A 7,626-nucleotide genomic window follows, 5' to 3' on the forward strand; every position below is an offset into this window, starting at 1 on the left:
TTTTCATTGCATAGGTTCTTCTGCTGCTCAGACATGGCCTAGGGTATACTGATGCCTTAGGCAAATGTAGGATTGTACCTTCTCTTTCCTGTGTCCCTCTGTCTCAGAAAACACTTGCCCCTTGAGTCAGTTCTTCTTCCAAGTGGGTTTTGTGAGGCTTGATACTCATCTGTCTGAAAAGAACACCTTTGAGTCGCAGATGCACCCTGGGGATGGGTCCCTGCAGCTCGTAGATCCTGAGATTCAGTGACACAGTAAAAGAAATCTGCTGTTCCAACCTCAGGGTGGAAGGGTGACAAGCTGATTGGCTGCACATGAAGTTCTCCTGTACGGAGGTACTTGAAATTAAGAGCTTACACTGCTCATTAGTAATTTTCTGTCTTGTTTTAGAGATGATGGTAGAAGTAGTCATCATCTTAACTTGTGCTAGCTGCCTTTGCTGCTGTAGTCACTGTGTCCAGGAGTGACTACAAGAAGATACAGTTCTTTGTTTAGTTTACTGTTACCTTTTTCTCATCTGTGATTTCTGCTGCAGTGACCTGTTCTGGGCTAAGGAAGATTATTATATCCCCTCTCAAATGATTTTATGGAATTCTTGCCTGTGGTGAAGAGGACTTGGACATGTCTTGCAAAAAAAGACATTAGCTCTCACACTGATTGGAAATTATTACCAGTCAAAGCATTCGTTTTTCCCAAAGGCATCCACAACACCTTTTGTAATTTTGACCTTTACGATTTATAATATAATTGTTAATTATGTGATACCTTTGTTCTGCACAGACTTCTAGACTTATTGTAGTCCCTTGCAAACCTTTTGGAACCCTAGGTGTGTGGATACCTGTTTGTTTGAGTTTGTAACTGCAGTTTTCTTTAGTAAATAGCTCCTAAGTGAAACTGTCTGTGAACTGATGTGCATGGGAGTAAGAATCCTAAGTCTGTTTGTGCATTGTGTGTAGACACTTTCTTAAAAGGCTCTGGTTGTGTTATACTGTGCACATGCAAAGAAGGGCAAATGTGATATATTATCTTATTTGGAAATAGTCACACAATTAGAAGATATTTCATCATTCATGTGTAAGATAGCAGAGCTGAACTTCTGCTTGCACTCTCAACAATGGCATTTCCTGCTTTTGAATACATATTTGTGCAATTTAATATTTGCTTTAGCTTCCTGTAGAATAGTTTCTCTTCTCTTTAAGGGAAGAGTTATGCTGTGTGCTATAAACCAGTTTTGGAACATTCTGTTCAATTGAGTAACGACTTCTAGAAGTATGGAATGGAGGGGCCAGTGCACAGTAACAACAGATGAATGTAAAACAGAGTGCTTCTCACTGCTTTTTGCTAGATGCAGAGGGGCATGACATTACTTGAAAGGCGGGTAACTTTTTAAATTAATCTCTCCTTTCTCTTGATATTAATTCTAATAATAATTTTTTCTTTGAATCTACTATTGGTAACCCTTCAGAATTAGCACTGATAAGTGGTTTCTCCAGTGACCCTTTCCTCTGTCTGTAGATCGTTTTGCTGTCAGCAAGAGAATGTGATATGGCCAAACTCAGACATTCAAAAATCCTGTTTAAAAAAAGACCCCCCCATGCAGAGACACACAAACCAGAATATTTGTTTCAAAACATGAAATGTTTACAGTCCAATGCATTAAATTTAATTTATTTTCTCTTCGTTTCTGAACTTCTTGGTACACACAAGTAATTTCTGAGGCTTTCCCTACAGTCATGATGAACGAGGTTTTCACCCCATCAGATGTATTTCAGATCTGGGCCTTTGAAAATACATGATAAAACCACAGGGATTAGCTACAAGTGTGGGAGCTAGAAGACCTGTGTGATTCAGTTTTGATGGCTATAGTAGATTAAAACAAGAGGGGAAGTTCTCACCATCCCAGCATCAGGGGACTATGCTTATCCAAGCCAGGGGAGAAAGGATCCCTGTTGTAGCTGTACTCCATTCAGTGGAGGGACTATTGTATACTCATGAGGATCCACAAACACAGTCTTTGAAAGTAAGGTATTTTATTTTTTCTTGGGATGAAAGAATGATACTGCTGTAGTTTTTTACTTGAGATGAACTCTCAAAAGAAGGCTATTGTTAGATAATTTTTAATAGTGTGCTACTTTTAATTGATAAAAAATCATGACACTTTTCCTTTGATGTCAAAATGCGTAGAAAGGAAGGTATCAGTTGTTTTTTCTGTCTTCCAGATGGAGAAATTGAGGCATTGGGTGGTTTGTGTGTTTAAGTCAAACCGCATGGCAGTAATTAAAATTAGAGGTATACCTGTGTTACAACTCCTTAATGCCACATAAAAGCTTGAAGTGTCTGGCAGAGACTCTAAAAATTCTAAATGTGATTGAGGATGATGAAGACCCTGTTGTAGGTCACATTCAGGAGATGGCACTTAGGGCAGAAGGAGCTGGTCAGAGGCAAGCTGAGGGAATAGAGCAGCTAAAGGAATTAAAATAAATGCTAAATTATCCTTCAGATATATTAGTTATAGAGAGTCTAGTGCCAACTGATGATCAGGGTACAAAGGGAACACTTGGAGAACTGAGAAGCTGAAGAAATAGTGGTCATTCACAGCCAGAGCCCTCTCCAGGATGGTGCAAAGGGAAGGAAACCAGCAGAGGATTTGTCTGAAACTAAAAAAGTGACTATGGGTGGAGTTTTAGAGAAAAATCAGCACTAACCAATTGAGCTTTCACCTAAAGCTCAAAGAAAACAGAAAGAAAAAATTGCCAAAGTACTAAAAATAATATGCAGCTCTCTCACTGTCACTCGTCACTCTAACTTAATCTTCCTTGGTAAGTGAGGACTGGAGCGTGCCAAATGTGTTGCCAACCTTTACGAAAGGTTCCAGGAGGATCCAGGGAACTAAAGTTGCCTGTCACATTACAGACCTAAATGGGAATTAAGAATAAGGAACTATATAAATCAGTTGGTACCTAGATAAATACATTCCACTTTAAGAAACTCAGCATGGCTTTTGTAAAATTAAATTCAGACTTACACATGCATCTGGAGTTCTTTGAAAGGCTTGACAGACATGTGGGTCAGAGAGATTCAGTAGATGTAGTTTATGGAGACTTCTAAAGAGATTTCAGTAAAGTCCCTCACCAAAGATTTTTGAAGAAACCGAATAGTTAATGAATAGAGACAATACATATGTATGATGTGATGATGTGTATGCATAAAGATTTGATTAAAAAGTAGAAGCGAGGGTAGGAGTAAATGATGAACTGTCTTACTGGGAACAGGTGGAGTTCCACAGGAACCTGTGCTGGCACTTGCACAGTTCAACATTTTCAGAAATGATCTGTTAAGAGGGTGAGTAGCGTACTGAGGAAGTTGATGGTGGTACAAAATTTCTGAGGATAGTAAGGAGAAGGGCAGTTTAAGAAGATTTGCAGGAAGACTTTATATTTACAGTTTGGAAGTTAAAATGGCGGATAAAATTCAATGCAAGTAAACACAAGGTAATGCATATGGGGAAAATTGATCCCTGCATCATATACGTAGTGTTGGGCTTGAGGTTTACTCAGGAAGGAGATTTTGAGTTCATGATAATAGTTGCATTGCATCAGACTTAATGTTTGTCAGTCATCAAAAATGCAACACGAATTTCTGGAATTATTAGGAAAGGGACAGTGAACATCAAGATCCCACTGCATGACTTCACCACACTCTCAATACTGCTGGAAACCCACAGTTTTCCCAGAAAATCTGGGCAATGGGAATGACCAAGGATGTAAAATGACTACCCAAAAAAAAAAATCCAAACTGACTGGATAGGTTGGGACTCTTTATGCTGAAAAAGAAACAACACAGCAAAGTATAAAATCATGTGGCATGAAAAGAATGGATAGCTGTTCACTCTTCCAATTCAAGAATGAGGGACTGTCAAGTAGAGTTACAGGGAACAGGGTCAGAAGAAAAGGAACTGTTTTCTTCTTCTAAATGGTGATAGCCCTATGGAACTTCACACCAAAAGTTACTGCAGATGATGGTACTGTGGATGAGAAACTGGTCAAATGCCTGAGAGAAAGATCTATGGAAGGCTACTACCTAAAGCAATCATGTCGAGCTTGTGTGACTCATGGGCTGAAAATAGTCAGAGTGTGGGAAAGCACCCAGGGGAAGCATACTTGCCCTCTTCTTATTCTTCCTTGTGCAGCTGCTTTTGATCACTGCTGTAGAAAGTAAACTTGTCTGGGTGAACCTTTGGTCTGAACTGGTGGAGCTGTTTAGTTGTGAATGCAGGCAGCTACGTGACATATGCTAACCTGAGGAGCTGAACGATACCCGAGCTGGCTTTAAATGAGCTACCTCAGATGCCAGTAGCAGCCTGTCCTCTGGCTGCACAGAGAGCTCATCCTCTCAGTGGCATCAATTAGTCTGTGCTGAGTTTCTTGCTGTCATCACTGGGATGTTCCCAGTACTAAACTAGCTCATAGAAACGTATTGCCATACTACACTACTGTTTGCTGTGTGGGCATACCCGCTGTCTAAGTGGACATGGTGGCGCACCAACTATTTTTGCGGATACTCAAGTTGCTAAATCCTCAAAAGCAGAAAAAAAGGATTACAGCTTCAACTCGCCGTTTGTTTCCATTTTCTATTTATTCATTTCACAGGTCTAATAACTTTTCTGAGTGTCAGCTCTAGTACACTTAGCTTGGGGCCTGAAAATCATTAGATTTTTTTTTTTTTTGATTCATGCATCACTGTCAGCAATAGTAAAGATTTGCAGCCAGAACTGATGCTGTATCAAGAATAGACTCCAGCGTACTCTCTTTTAACTGTGATGGCTTTGAAAATCTAATAGCACTGAAAATTAGTAAATAACTATTTTTATCACTAAAGTCAGCAGTTCTGACTCAGAGTGTCCAGTAAGGAAATAAACTTTGAGTAACAGGATTTTTTTAAAATATTGTCACCCTTTATCTTAACTACACTTTAAAAAGGAAAGGTGTCAATTATAGAAATGAAAATATTATATTGGTGTTATTACAAAATAATGAAGTATGTTACTAAGTACTTATGTAAATTAGAATTATTGGGCATTTTAATTATGTGATTCTCGGGGTCTCCAGTTGGGGGCACTGGGCAAACATAGAAACATGGTAATAGCCAGCATGAATGAGACTGGTACCTAGTCCAGTATTCTGCTGAAGGGAAAAAAACAAACCCAAGAACAATGGATGTAAGATACAGTTGTCATTCTGGACTTAGGAATTTTTTAAGATTAAGTAGATTTTGTTTTCAAAACTCTTTTGCTACTAACAAACAATTGTACTGTTTTATTCTCATTAGCCATAAATCGTCCAGTCTCTCTTGCAAAACTAAGAATCAGTGATTTTAAAACCATCCCTTAAACAATAATTTCAAATTCTAATGGCCCCATGTAGAAAAATTATTGTTAACTTAAATTTGTTACCATTCCATTTCATTAAATGTTTCCAGCCTAGCATAAATCATTGGCTCTACCTACCTTCGATATTGCTATTTATTCATTTACATCAAGGCAAGAGCTAGAAAAAAGTAGAAGATGCTCCTTATTAATGTACAGTGTGAAGCCAGCACGCTTTAAGGTTTGCATGGGCCTGTACAGACACAGATGTAGCATCTAAAACAAGATGTAAGGAGGAGATACAATGTGTTATTTTGTTCAAGGAATATCAATTATGCTATTTGTAATGTCATAGAGACCATCAGTGGTTTTATGGTTTTAACTTATACCATTTAAAGAAAATATTATAAAATACCAGTTCAGGAATTCATAGCCCTAATTTTGTTAATAAGGTTTTCTAAAACAGGCCAGGCAGACGACTTATAATTTACCAAAATAGAAGTGAATCAGGTATTCAGAAGTGAATTTTGATAGCAGCTATAGGAGAATGTGTGAAACAGTGAATATGCATATTGAGTATATTCACATATCGTGACTGCACATCTGTAAATGGATGTACTGATAAGGAAAGTAAGCATTCAACATTGCCAGGCTCATAGTAGCCTAGATCTTCCTTCCAGCTGACACTTTTAACTAGATTTTGCAATAGTGCAATGCATTTCCTGGTCCCTGGAGCTCCTGGCCTGCTATCTGACCTCTGTATTACAAGTTATGAATGCTTGCAAAGGACTGAAGCCAAAAGTTTTTGTCCACATCCCCGGCTGTCAAAACACAGGGACTTCTGTCTGGGTGTAGATACTTAGTTTTGGAAAAGCGGGATAGAACATTTTGTTCATCTTTCCTCATGCTTCTCCAGGCGCACACCCACGCCCACACACATGCACACACACCAACACACGGAGAAACAAACCAAAGCCCTAATCATGCTATACCTCTTTAGCATCTTCTATGTAACCATAGAAAGCAATCTATAAATATTAAAGCTTCACAACAGCAAAAGCATTAAACCCATTAGGTAATCAGAAAGCTGAAATAACTATCAGCTGGTCGGTTGCAGGGTTAGGAGAGGTTCAGGAGTTCTAATTTCCAGTCCACAATAAGAAATTAGCCTGGAATTCGTGATCAACCTTGAAATAATAAAACTTTGTTTATGCCTTGACAAGCAGTGAATGGTACCAATTTCACTTTGTAAGATGCTTATTGTTGCAAACCTATAAAAAGTGTTTGCTCTTTAATCTCAGTGTTGTTTTAGGAAAATGAAGTTGCTCCTGGACCTTAAAACTTCGAATGAATTAAGCGACACATGAATAAATATATATTAATTCTTTTTTATTAAAGTATCAAAACAAACTCGAGGATAGAAAACAAATTGCTTTTAATGCATTTTAAACGCTCTCCTGAACAAAGTATACTTTCAGAAAACTCATGCAACATACTGCTTCTGTCTAGCCGTTTAAACACTCTTCTCCTGGGCACAGACAAACGAATTTGAGTACTGTGATTTCTAGAGTACTGTGCAGGAGCACATATGCACACACACATACAAGCAGTAGAAAGCAGCTATGAGTGCACATATAAAGAAATAAAAATAGATTATCTTCTGACAATAGTAGTGGTACCATTTTAGCATTTGACATGCTAAGTAAATAACATCAAGCAACAAAAGCATGACGCCTGCGTCACCAGTGATACGGTTAAAAGCAACCATACAAATTCCCTAAGGGAGACACATTAATTCTGTCATTATATTCTAGTCTCTGTGGTAACACTTTATAACAGTATAGGAGGCAACCAGTTTTGTCTGCTGGTACTTGATGCGCAAAAGGCAAAGCCAAGGTGTATGATACTGCAATGATGCCTCAGTTTTTTATTTCCACATTACAGAAGTCAAATACCAATGAACATTGTTTGACAAGTTTATTGTAACACACTTCATGTATATCCATTCTCTGATAAACAGCTGGCCCAACTCCCCGTGGAACTTGCCCTCTAAACCAAGGAAGCTGTAGCAGAGGCTCCAAACTCTGCCTACGGGGCATGAATGAAACTCTCATTGAAGTCAACGGAAGCTCCTTCCAACATACAGAAAGACAATGGATTCTCAGGACAGAATCGGACCTTGTACATCATCTCTGTAATACAGTCACTTTTCAGATACAGGAAGTACATATCTTTAAAGCGTGATATAGGACATTACAATA

This window comes from Rissa tridactyla, chromosome 3 (genome assembly GCF_028500815.1).
Source record: "Rissa tridactyla isolate bRisTri1 chromosome 3, bRisTri1.patW.cur.20221130, whole genome shotgun sequence".
Lineage (NCBI taxonomy): Eukaryota > Metazoa > Chordata > Aves > Charadriiformes > Laridae > Rissa > Rissa tridactyla.